This window comes from Apteryx rowi, unplaced genomic scaffold (genome assembly GCF_003343035.1).
Source record: "Apteryx rowi isolate R43461 unplaced genomic scaffold, aptRow1 scaffold_4, whole genome shotgun sequence".
Taxonomy (NCBI): Eukaryota; Metazoa; Chordata; class Aves; order Apterygiformes; family Apterygidae; genus Apteryx; species Apteryx rowi.
Genome location: NW_020450529.1, coordinates 5,035,862 through 5,049,748, shown reverse-complemented (window position 1 = coordinate 5,049,748; position 13,887 = coordinate 5,035,862). Strand labels below are relative to the sequence as shown.

Genomic DNA, 13,887 nt, shown 5'->3' with positions numbered 1-13,887 from the left:
CTCTTTAGCTCAAATCCTTAACATGCTATCCCCATCCCGTTTCCAACTGGTGACACAGTTGGCCACTAAGAATCAGCTATCTAAAGCTATAAGAGACTGGTAAGGAAATCTGGCAATAAGCTGGCTTTGTCTTCTAAAAGCTTCTTCCATGTTAGAAGGAACCTCAGCTTCCTGTCAAAAATGATCTTTGATTTCTCGATTTTGATACTGAAACAGCTGAGCTTGTCTTTATAATTTTGTACAGGTGATTTAACTAGCTAGCTTCTATTTAAGAAGAATGGCAAATTTAAGCATGCACAAATTGTCAGGTTTTACATGCCAAAGGCACTGTGGCTATTGTTACCACAGTTACAAGAATGTAAAATAGAAAATTAAGAATATTTAAAGGAAGAAAGCAAATTATGAAAAAGTAGGACTATGGAGTTGAACGTTAGTTATACACTTGTGTCTATAACATTCATGTGCTCTCAAATCTAAAATTACTTAGAGTATCTATCTGCATTTTACTTTTGCTGTGAAATATCACTTTAGAGGGCTAACACTGGTAAGCAAAGACTGCTATGAGTGATGGTTCATTTTAGAATAAAAATGTTTTCTGTAAAAGCAATAATACTCTTTAACAATCTCAGGGCAAGCAAAATGATTCACTGTACTTGAATGCTGCATAAAAGCTATTGACATAATACTTAATCTTTAAAACTGATAGACATGTGCCCAAAAGCTAATAAAGTTCGTTCTAATACAAATGAGCAAGTAAAATAGTATATCATACTCTGTGATAGCTTTGGATCCTGATCATATAACTGTAGCCCAAGGACAAAGAAAATTGAAGTGATTTAGAAAGGTACCCAATAGGATATATCTGTTATTAGCCAGTTTGCTGAAGCAAAACAGTAATGTCAGAAAGATACAGTGGTGTAAAATCCATTTGACTGTGTCCAAATGCTTCTGCTCTTTGACCCTAATGTCTCCAAGATGAACTCCCCTTAGGGTCAGCAGAATAGTACTGAATAATATATGGCCAGGAACTGCCAAGACCTGCTAAGGACCACAGGCTTCACTTAGTTTTGTATTTTAGCTACTGTATTCAAATTACGAATTTTAAGACACTTCTATTTGAAAAGATATTCACTTTTATTTCATAGTTTTTACTACTCCACACTTAATTTGAAACAGAGTGAAACATGAATGTTATCTATTGCTCATTAGGTTTTGTATTAACCATCTGATAAAAAGAATGAGCGGGAATATTAAGTATTAATGGTAAATGGTAGCCAATATGAAAAAAAGTTGTTTATATGTGTGCCTTTGTATTCATTTCTAGGTTCAGGTGGACAATGAGGAATCTGCTTTCTAATTCTTACCCAAAGCTCCTAAGCAAAAAGACCCAGATGAGCAGACCCTGAATGAAATGGGATTTTAAGGCTGTTATGAACAAAGGAAATGTAAGTGTGCATTTTTGTCTTTGAATTTGGGAAAGATATTCCCACTCAAGGTGATTGGCATTAGTTCCAGAACTGTTCCGTGTGTATAATTCTCTGATGGCCTGACAGGCTCCAGCAGTGACTGCAGTACTGTGCTAGGCACTGTGCACATGAAGCAGGAAGCCACTCTGSTTCGGCACAAGTACAGTCAAAACAGATTGGTCATATGGGGAAGGAGAAAACAGCAACAGAGGCGCAGGGTGATTCTGACTCTCACAGGGAGGCTGTGGCTGTGCTGTGAGCTTCATCCATGTTTTGCTAGTGCCAGCCAAGAAGTAATCTTGCAACTATCTTCTTCCGAATATGCAGAAATACAGAAGACAGCTAAGGTTTTACTGAGTTTTCTAGTGTACTCATAGTTATCTGTTGTTTAGTGTATAAAATACAGTAATGATATAGTGTGGTATTTGGTTTCCATCTATTATATTTACAATATAATCTTATCAGTATTTGAAATTGCAGCTACACTGGGGTGCTTTCTTGCTTCATTATGAAATCAATASTATTGTGATAACATTGATTTGATAAAAGACAGTCTAAGTCCAGAATCTGTTTTTTAATACAGGAAGGACACTTTTCGTGTCTAACTTGGTTCCCTTTGAACAAGGAATTCTAGTTCATTGAACAAGTCCACCACTGGAGATCACACAACTCTTACAACTTTGTTTTTTCTATAGTTAATGTTATCTAGCTCTATCTTAAATGGCAATGGAAGCTACTTCTGCTTGTTATTAGCACTGGTATTTTTGTGAGGTTCTGTGAATCAATGGTAGGTTACATATTTAACTTAATGGAAAGAAAAAAGAATTGCCTACATAAGTTATTGTATTGGTTAACTACACAGAGTTATTATACATAATTTTGCAGTTTCTTCTCTTAAAATACACATTCTGATAACCAGTATTGATTAAGTAGGTTTGAAATGAATACAGAAGTATAAACTTTTGATAAAAGAAATGTGAAAGTATACAGGCAATCAGACGCAGTGATGCATACTAATAATAGCCTACAAATGAACATTCCTATTGGAACATACATTTACCCACCAATCTTGTTATTTACAAAGAAGCCCCATAACTGCAGGCTTTCCATAATGCATAAATTGGATTCAGATTTTCATGTAGACTCTTCTTTTTGGCGACTTGCAAGCTGTCTAAGAAAGTTAGTAACATATGTGTTTCTTCTACGTTCTCTACAGAAATAGACCAACAYAAGAATTTCACAGACAGAGCATAAGTTAGAAGACAGGTATTAATTAATAAGATTATCTATTCATTCACAAAGTAAGTGGTTTTGGTACTTCGAAAATATTACTACATGTCCAGGGTTTTTGTCCCGATGGCAAACTGCAATAAGACACTGGGCTCTAAAAAGTGAAAGCTTTTATGATTTATGGTATGACTGTAGCTTTGCAGTTTCCTTTTTTTTGTGTTTGTTTTAGTGTTTGTGCCTTGTGGCTTGTCTATTTTGGGGGTGTCAGGTGTAGTTGAGAAATATGTCAATGTTTCAGTGAAATTTATTATCCACTGTCCATCTTTGTTATCCTTTGTTGTTCCCTGAAATGAGAGGGCTGCTGCAGAGTACCATGCTTTCTGTTCAAATTATTTTTGTCTGTTCTGACTATGATGATGATAGATAACTCTACATTTTTGAGCACAGTACAGTGCAATGAATGTACTGGATTGAATGCACATGTCTAGAGACACAATCAGTTCATGGCTGGGGAGGAAGAGACTCTAGATTGCTGAGAAATGCACGTACAAAAGCTTAAATAATGCTTGCATGAATACAGCACTGAAGACAAGGGGGTACCTACTTAAAATATTAACTTGGTTACCGATAAGATGATCAACACAATTTTCAGTGTTACTTATAATCCTTTTCTTTTCTGGTTATTGGCTGCATTTAGTAGGTTTATAAACTATCGAGCTTAAATTCAAAAGTCTGAAATTCAGGTTTCTCTATGCTTTCTTTTGAGTTCATGTTCATAGCAGAGGACAGAATTCAAAATAATTAAAGCTTAAAATATTCTAATTTCATGGTGTGGCTAACAAGTGAAGCTACAAGTAATGATGTAATCTAACATGTCAAAAAAGAAAATGAAAAGAGGAGACAGAAGGCAGTATGGAGCCAAGGGATGCGATGTGCCATGTCATCTTCTAATTAACTAACTGATCCTTTAAACTGTCAAAATCAGCAAGGAACTCCATGGCCCAGTGTCTCATTAATATTCATATTAGGCCACTAGAAGCTATGATTCCAGTCCCAGTGGTTATAGTTAAACATGAAAAAAAAAACCCAAAAAACTGGCTAACCAAGGTTTCAACAGCTTCACATTCATAGGGAAATGAAGGCAGGCCACCCTGCTTTCTGCAKACCTCTGCTGGGGGAAATTCTCCGAGGATGCATATTGATTTCTGAATTATTACGGGGGGTTGTATATTGAAAAAACAATTATTTTTCTTCTTGCTATGAGCTGCCACATTGTTAATCACATTGAGCTCCATGTTGTCAAATGAAAGAAAGATGCATGTAACGTTGTAATACAAGCCCATTTTTAGTTTTGTGCACACCAAATGAATATGCAGTTAATAAAACCCTGTCATTTAGAGGAATAGGTGAATTCATTTTGCCTTGTAGGATGTAATTCAGGATTGTTTGTACAAAAATCCGGGGCCCACAAGAAAAATAATCTTTCATAATCTTCTTATAATACAATTATTCTCTTACATTTCAGCCTGCCAGTCTTTTCCCACTCCCACTAAGTAGAGTTTCCTGAAGCTTGAAGTCTAAGGGAGCAGCTGACATTTGGTTTCTCCATTCATTTTCTGTTTAATTCTTCATGGCAGGGCAATGCTCTGAAAAACAGTGACCCTCTCCTCTGTGTTACACGTATTCACCTGGGGCCCAGGAAAGGTCTGCGACTGGCAGGGATGTGCCAGTGTGCAGCAGAGGATGGGGATGAGGACATAATCCTGCACCCTCTGAAGTCAAAGGGAGTTTCAGCACTGGCCTTGTAGCAATAATTTCAAACCCGGACTATTTTGAGGATAGTTAATCCCATTTTATACTTGCCATTTCTATCTGCACATGGCACAGTGGAAAGCAATATATTATATAGCACTTTATAGCACTCTGATCAGTAAAGGAGTAGTTGAGCCATAAATCATGTGCTATATACTCGATGAAAAAATAATTAAATGGTTTGAATCTCATTAATGTCTTTAATTGATATACTAAAGAAAAAATATCTTGGGTTACCACCCTACTCCTCCTCTCTACTTCACCCCTCCCTTTGCCAGTTTCCTTTGAGATAACTTTTTAAYAATTTCACACAACTCCTAGAGAAAATAAGAATTTTAAATAAAAGAAGAAATAATCATCCACTTTGAAAGCTCAGTATAGGTCTGTGTCATGTGTGCAAAAACAGAGAGGCGAGTGGATGCTCCTTTTGAAGAGCAGTGAAGGAAGCAGCCCTGCTCCTCCTGCTGTCGTATGTTAGCTGTTGCTCTCCTGCATCCCACACCATCCTCCACTATCATCTCAGCAGACTTATTTTGGGTTCTTGCTACAAAGTCATGGGCCTCTGAAGCATATGTCACTGCAGGGCAGTTTTTAGTAACTTTGTAACCATCTGCATGGCCTTTCCAAGGGCTCATGCAGAGGGCCACCTTGCTGGTGTGCTGCTCAGCCCATCGTGGTGTCAGYGGAGAGGGGCAAGGCCCTTGACAGKCCCCTGACCCCTTCGAAGTGGCATTGGGGAACTCTTGTTCTCCTGCACAAGGGCAAACTTCCCTGACAAATGAAAGCAGAAACTCTAAAATGTGCATAAAAATGCACGTGCTCCACCTATGGAGATCTGTGATTTGCCTAGGTAGCATCTCACTGCCTTCCCATCCAGAGGAAAATGAATCTCTATGCAAAGACAGTAACCCAAATATATAGCATTCCATATCTTTTTCTGTTGCTTAAGCTCTATTATGTATGAAAGACAAGCTTAAATAACAAAAATTTAAATATTTTAAACTGTCTAGGTTTAGGTTAACAGGCACTGAATTGCCAGACCACAAGTCTTGAATATGTTGACTAAATGTCTACTAGGAGCATATGTTATGGATCAAAGAACACACTGATTAATCCAGCAGAGACAAAAGTCTGTCACTTTGGTCATGGTGGCATGATACCATGGAAGAGAGTACTAAGGAAGCAAATGAATAGAAAACAAATGCTAATGAAAAAAAGAGCTGTGAAAGAAGGTTACCTTCCAAATAAAGTTTTATTAGCTGAAGTATTTTCACCCATACGTGTATTTTGTAATTTAACATTTCCTGTTCTATTTAAAAATCATGGATTTTTAAAAGATATTTATTTAATTGGTCATTAATGCATAACTGTTTGCCAAGTTATCCTTAATGTTAAATCTATTCAACTAAAGGTTTCTAATTTTTATTGTGAAATCTGACTACATGCAACTATGTACACTGGTATATCATTAGGGAAAAAAAGATCTGGAATCACAGCAATGCTGTATTCAGAGCTAGATTATTTTTCTTAGGTAGTTTTGTTTCATTGTTTTATTTTCCATTTCTTTCAAACATTCTAGTAGAGCAATATGTTTTTCATATGCAGTTCTACAGGGATTCTTCATACCACAGTGTTAAAGTAGAACACTCTCTACTTTAAAACTACTTCAAAGGAGAGGAAGACAACTTCACCTTTTCTCCAGGAACCTGCCCATTTGATATTCTCTAGAACATAATTTGATTCACACTGAAATTTCATATTGTGAAATTTAGTCAACAGGAATAAGGAAAGCAAAATCATGGCAGCATGGCCATTTCCATTTGATAGAAGCAAACAGCAAAGTAGGGTTTAAGAATCAACCTCTCATGTACTCTGATGCTCAGCTCCATGTGCATTCTTGTACATCCTTTCTCCCATCCCTGCCGTGCTTCAAGGGTTGCCCTGGGGCACTAGGTAAGGTGACAATAGCACCGGGCTCTTTGGTGCCATGAAAATACTCATTCCCTTTCAAGGTGCCAGGTTTACACTGACTAGTGTCAGGCTTGTTTTAGATGCTTGAATGTTCATGTTTGCTCCCTAGGCCCTTTCTGTAGGCAATGGCAGAAAACCCGGACTACTCCAGAGCAGGTACCTTGCTCAGATGTTCTTAACGTGGCCTTTGATTCTGCACAGAAGCCTGGGAGAGCAGTGTCCTAGCTTAGGCACCAGAGTAGAGACTATCCCCACATAGGACCAGTCTGCTGCTCCGGTCCCTGAATTCAAGCCATACTTCCTCAGTGATGTTTGAAGCAGCCAGAGCAGGTGTTGGTTTTCAGAACAACTTCATTTCTAAATAGATTTTTTTCCTTAAGCAAGGAGCATGGACAAGGCTTTCAGCAAAGAGCTATGCCTGAATAAGGTTTTTCAAGCCTGTAGGTAAACATTTTGAATGGGAGCTGCTGGCTCAGTGTTCTACTAACTGTCTTGTGCATGATATGTTTCTAGAAGTTATTCTAATACCTCTGTAAGCAGAAAACACATTTCCTTATATGCACTACTGAGCACTGTTGAAATGAAATGCTTACTGCCCCTTCACTTTATTTCCACCTCTATCACTGTTCTACAACATATATCTCTTAAATGGTGTCTAAAAAACCACCACAGAAAACAACAGCTGCTAAATATTTTTTTAGTATTTTCCAATATTTTTCCATACAGTATTGCAGTTATAGCCTTTCCCCATGTCTGACAGGTCTTCCCCAATTAATGTATCCTTCAGAAAACCTTTCCCATAGGAACATTTATGTTTCAAATGCTTTCCATTTACTTTAACCTATCCCTGCACTCATATTTTCTTCCCTACTATAGCCGTAATTTAATTTGGTTTTGAATTAGGGGAAAAAAAAAAAAAGACTAGTAAGACTTTCCTGAAATCAAGCTTTAATATTGAAAATATTTCTTGTGCATGWGGTACCAGGGCCAATACTCTGTGGGGATCCTCTGCTCGTAAACCAGGGGATTTGTACACAGATTACATCCAGAGGCACCCGATTCTCTGTAGAGCCTTGGGATACCCATCACTTGCCCTTTTGGTTTCCAGAAGAGTCTCTGGTGAAAGACAGGTTCCCAACTCTGCTTGTCATTCAATAGTGTTTTAATGTGCGCATTGTACATTTTGCAAAGATAACCTTCTTTGTCATAATATCCTGTCAATGCATGCAAGTAGAATTGCTAACTTTATGTATAATTTATGAATTTGATTTTTCAAAAGCATTCAGTGAGTGGGTATATTAAGTTTACGTGTTTTGTACGTTTTCTGTCTCACTTCGGTAAAGGATAAGTTTCTAAGTAATCTCAGAGGAAGGGTGTATGTGTGTATTTTATGTTTGGTAATATGTATTTCTAGTATGGGGTGTAGTAAGCATATCAGAAAATACATGCCCCTACAATTTTACCTGATTTTATTGCAAAATGAAATTATATTTCTGTTTTCTGGAGGAATAAACAATGCTGTATTAGATAGATTCCTTTAACAAGCCACTGCTCAGTTGTATTTGTCCTCAGCTTGTTCTTCTGCATAATTTAAAAGACAGCTGTCATAGCTACATGCTATCCTGTCTGAAATTTGACATTTGTACAGTGGTAAATAAAGCACATACTGTGCTCAATACTCTGAACGTGAGTGCTCCCAATTCCCATTAACATCAGACATAGCTGCGGATGCCCATGCCAGTGGCGCTCAAAACCTTGCAAGTTCAGCTTAACCCAAATACGGCCATACTTTGGGAAGGGGCTAGGAATGAAAGGTGAGGAAACCGGAGACTCCCTGTCATACTGCTTGCAGGGCCTGCTGCTTGGCTAGTTGAGAGGGTATCCTGCCTGCCGGGAAACACAGCCCAGGAGGCCTCCCTCGGTGGCAAATTCCCTGCCGGGGCTGGGGGATCAGGTAACGTGCCAGTTGCCTGAGAGTAACCCTGGGGAAGCAATATGCTAATCCACATCCTGAAAATGGTTTAGAGGAAAAACATTAAGGCAAGAGCTTGAATGCAACAAAATACAATGACAACAAAAAACCCAATCATGTTATATTAACAGACTGAACTGTGATTTCCTTCAGCAAAAGAGTTAAAGTTAATTGCATACTAAAGGCTGTAAGATCAGGGTCCATGAGGATCAGGATCATGAATGACTTATGTTCTGCAAATATATATATATCCTTTTGAGAAAAGGCTAAACTCTTCCTGTTTAAAAACTTAAAAATACTTGATTAGATCCTGTGATTGCAAAACCAAACACATTACATTATTTAGTCCATTAAAACTGTGAAAGCCTGTTACTTATCGTACAATCATGTATTGATTTTAGTTAATCTTTCCTCCATATGATGTTGTTTTCATTTCCTGTGAACACTGCACACTACCAGCCACAAAACACAGAATGGAGTGCTCAGTGGCCAACAGTGGAGCTGATTATAAAAATCTATTGTCACTTGGACAATATTTAGAAGAAAATACCTACATTTTATGAACTCACTACCTACATTTTATGAACTCACTATTGTTGTAACAAACATATGAAAGCTGGAGCCAAATGATGATAAGCATGCCTATATAAAAGCTGGAGCCCAAAGATAATAAGGATACCTGAATAAGCTCCACTGAAAAATTCTTATCTTTTACAATTAAGTTAGTGTCACAGAATTTGATACATCCAAACATTTTGTACACTACACTACTTTATGAAAATCACTTTTTAATTGAAGCTAAAAAACACAGTAAACATCTTTCTTAAGGAAAAAAGAAAGAAAATAAAAGTGGGCCTTGACCTTTACTATAATTGTCCAATAATAGTTTGCTATTTACTAAGTAACAAAGGTAAATACTATTATTATTCTAACTTTCCCTGCTGTGGTTAAAAATACACAGGGGCAATGAAGCATTCAGGCCTTTTCTTTCTCACACTTACTCATGGGCATTTTATACAGCTGAGGCTGTCTTAGAAGTGGTTGTAAGACCAGTTATAGGGATTTACGAAATGGAAACTCTAAGCTGGACCACAGTGCAGAGCCCTGGTATACATGATTGACATCATAGATAATGAATCCCTAAAGATGAAGTTCAGAAATGTTTTTTATGCAGTTTATCAGTCAGGGCTCATTTCATATTCTAGGTCTCTGTTTATCTTTAGATTGGTGAAAACATACAACTGTCTTAAGGCTATTTTCCAAGTCTCTGCTTATAAATGATTCTCCTTTCCCTCTGCCATTCATGCATTTGAAGATACAAAGCTGTAACAGCAAAAAGATGTTAATGTGCAGAATTCATGAGTTTATCTAATGTTAAGATAATTTTTGCAAAACAATCTGTGTTCTAAAAAAAGGTGTAATACATACAACACAGCTCACTTGTACTATAGATGGTTTTATACTGAGAAGTGAAACGGTTTGCTTTTATTTGGGGTTTTCATTTACACGTAATAATTCTGATAGGTTTTCTCCATAATTTTCCTGTTATCACCTTGTGTATAAATCTTGTTGGGAAATTTCTCTAAGAAATTTAAGAGAAATAGTGTTGGAGAATTATTGACTTCATAATTCATGGAATAGTAAGTTTGGTGGTTTTTCCTTTCTTTTAATAACAAAGATTTATCTAAAACTCAAGAAYGGCAGCATTAGTATTTTTTCAAGTTACTGTGGAGATTCAGCTTAAAGATGATTTTCATATCAGTAGGCAGAATTAAAGAGAAGATTTCTCAGTTCTTCTGCAGAATCTGAATTTGTCCTCTTTTAGTTGAGACATCAAGAAGAGCAGTAGAGATAAAAGGGAAGATTTACTCGTTCTTCCAGCAAACACATCAGCTCTGAATAGTGGGAGGCAAGGACTGCTATTATAAAGTATAYCATAGCCAGAAACTTCCAAAAGGTGGCATGTCAGGTTTTTAAATACCCAGCATGAATTTAACTCAAAATGCTGCTCCAAAAAAACGGGATTACTATTTCTGTTAAAATATGTCTTGAGGAACCTAAAAAACCTTTGACTCATCACCCAGCTATAGTTAATATTACATCTTTAAGTTGTTGAGTAAGTCATTTTAAAAATAAGTCCATTTGATTGTGTGCCTTTTAAAAATGACCATTTGTTGGAGCAAGCATATCAGCAGGAAGAAATAGTGTGAATTTTTTTCATGTTACTGTGGATATAGCCTTTTGGTTGCTCTAGCAATTACTTGGATCAGACTACAGGACTTTTATGATTAGCTTGCAAACTTTGCTCCTAGTTGGAAGAGAAAGGATTAATCTTTTCAACTGTCACAGCACATAGCTAGCATTGTACTCTTGGCCATGATGGTAATTTCTTAAATCGCATACTTAAGGTTAAAATCCTGCTCTTGAGTTGCAATATGTGACAAGGATTTAAGTATCTGTTTTGTGTGATTAAGAGTAATTTTGAGCAATTAAAGAAAACAGTTCATTTGTGGCAGGTGGCAGAAAGCTAAAGAAGATAATTACTCTTTTTAGCCATCTGTGTTAACTGCCATTAGCAGAATTAAACTGAGATTCGCCACTTTGAAATTTGAGGCAAAGTTCCTTTCCCTTAACTACATAATATAATACTGTCTGAAGTCTAATTAGAAGAAAAATGTCATTTCACTCTACTTGCCATGAGGTGCCTATTTATTAATTTTATTAAAAATATTGGCGCTCCAAGATACAAATTAAACAACTGGYTGTATTAAATGTCTTTGAATTACAGTCTCTGAAAAACTGTTCACCTTTGATAAGTGAGATGTTTGTCCTGGCAAGTCCTGATCTATACCATCAACAACTTCAGAATTAAACTTCTRTTGGAAAGCAGAAATGTGTTTATACCTTCCATCAAGTGTTACAATTATGAAATAATCCAATACCCCTCCCTGAATCTGCTGATAAGCACTAGTGCCTGCACTGCTGCTCCGAGCTTGGTTAAAGGACCATGAGTGATGTCATTGTGGTGGTCCCTATGCTGTAGAAATGCTGTGAGCAGCTCTAGAAATACTTATTGAGGCATGTGGAAAATGCACATCAAAGCAGAACAGCAGGCATGGGAGATCTTTCCTCATAACAGTAGCTGGAAGAGTGAAGGTACAACAGTAGATATTCTTCCCTCTTGAAACAGCTGAAAGCCTTCTAGGGTGTAGAAAAATATTGTTCTTTTCTCTCTAGCAGTATAAAGAGTGTATAGCACCAACCAGTTAAAGACTGATGCAGGTGAGAAATACAAGTAAGATTCTGGCAAAGCACTCATGTCTGAAATGTTAGCATTTTTTCCCTTTTCTCTATTTTCTGGAGATTGTAAGGCAGCTGGGCCTCATGAATGTAGTCCCTAGCTCATGTTATACCTTCTCATGTTTGTCAATTGTATCTACTCTGTACTTTCCCTTGGAGTATTAGGATTCTGGTAAAATTAATGCTTCCTCATGCTACAATCATACAAAGCCACAGACACTATATTAATTGGACAAAAGGTTACTGTGGAACTACTGTGAAATTTTCCAAATGCTCATTGTACTTTTGAGTAGTGAAGTACTGGGGCTTGGGCCTTTTATGGTAAACATTATGCTTAATCACCAGTAGGAGTTTTCATGTTCATAGGATCCAGCTAATTATTGCACCTTCCTTACTTTTTAATACCAACTACAGTTCTTTTAAAAATGGGTGGATTATGTTAAAGGAATTGCATTGGACTTTCATGACTGAAATGACCAATTATAAATTTGAAAATAATATTATGATTTTCTCTCTTGCGTGAAACAGTTTGCAATTGTAATTTTCAAAACCTGAATTTGCATTTAATAGCCGCTCTTGTGTAATACTGTACTATAATTATTCTTTAGCAAGGAAAGAAACAGGACACCTACAACAGTGTTATACAACTGACTCAGGTACAGTTTTGAAGGCACCATGCTTTAAGGATAGAACAATACAATGATCTGGGATGATCTTTAGATAAGACAAATGTTCAAGGTCTGATCTTCAGCAGATATAACAGACATGACGAATGAGGAACTGAGGATGGGACCGAGAATGTGATCCCCAAAGCCTTAGTTCTTACAAGTTCTTAGCAGTGATGTTTGTGTGATGGGTTTTCTGACTGCAGAAAAGTATGGGCTTCTGCTCTCTTCTTCTGCAGAGGATTTTATTTTGCCAGATGTTTTGTCCTTTTCCTTTGTCAGCAGACTCTATATGAAGAGACAGTTCTGTATGATTTGTGAACTCATAGTCTCTCTATGTTGGCAGACTTGGATTAACAGAAGTTAAGAGGTTGTTGCCAAGAAGTACGGAGGTTCTCTCAGCATTAAGTATTCAAACAGGGTAGTAAGATGCGAGGGAAACATACCTAAGTAGTGCCAAATACAAGAACCTCTAACTCTGTACAGTGACCTAAGCCATCTTAAAATGCACTTTCTTCTGAGAAACAGTATGCCTTATTTTGCCATTGAGTTTTTTAGACGACATTTCCACAGTCTCAAGTGGAGACACCATGGACGTTCTAATGGAAACTGGGTGTCCAGATAGCATATCTCATCATTTCTGCAACTACTGATGGGGAAGCAAATGCTCGCATGGCTGGTCTGCAGAAATACAGGACTTACAGCATCAACTGAGTTGTGTTTTCAAGAAGAAAATCCTGAGTTTTCATTCCCTTGCCTTCATTCCTGTGCCCTGTGAGTGACTTTCACAAGTAAATGGCATGTTCTGTGTTTTTGCCACAGTAGGTATAAAATGAGCAACTTCACTGTTAGTCTGTAAGGGCAGGATTCATTTGCCCAAATGTAGTTATCTAGTGCCATCTGAGATGCTCTAAGACATCCACACAACTGGCAGATAGGATTCAGGACTTAGGAGAGCCTACAATCCTTTGAAGCAGTATCTGGAAGCCAGTCAAGATACCCYGCAGTGCCTAAAATGACAATAAACTTCCACTCTGAGGCAACTGAATCCCAGTTTAGGTGTTGTCACTGCTCTATGATTGAATAGTAGAGCGTAGTATTTTGTTGTATAAACACTACTGCCAAGCTGCTCAGGCAGTTTGAGTATCAAGTTGAGCAGTAGCTACATCTAGAGAAATTAAATACACGTTTACATAGATTAGATGTGATTCTGTATAAAGTTTCTTACTAGGTTTTTTGTGCTGTGATCCATAAATCATTGCAACATTCCCTTGGCTAGTGAGTTATGCTTGTTTGAAACAAAGAAAATATTTGTTATGGAGGAAGCATAAACAAGTTGAATTCAAATGAATAGCTTTATGTTGAATATATAGGACAGTTATTCAAATCTCCTCAGCACACCAGAAATACTGGAAGTGGTGTTATGAATTTGCTTTGCTGTGCAGCTGTATGTCCTTTCTTGAGCAGAAGA

At 37.2% G+C, this 13,887-nt stretch overlaps 1 protein-coding gene and 1 long non-coding RNA gene across 4 annotated transcripts in view; one reads left to right on the top strand and one right to left on the bottom strand.

The window, feature by feature from the left end:
• Window positions 1-1,439, top strand: part of LOC112970465 — a 123,302-nt gene extending 121,863 nt beyond the window's left edge. The window contains exon 3 of the long non-coding RNA XR_003255013.1: window positions 1,325-1,439. This is a non-coding gene — a long non-coding RNA (uncharacterized LOC112970465). The remainder of the gene's footprint in view (window positions 1-1,324) is intronic.
• The window catches only part of PDZRN3 (PDZ domain containing ring finger 3), a 156,135-nt gene that overhangs the window by 40,295 nt on the left and 101,953 nt on the right, over window positions 1-13,887 (bottom strand). The gene's annotated exons all lie outside the window — the stretch shown is intronic.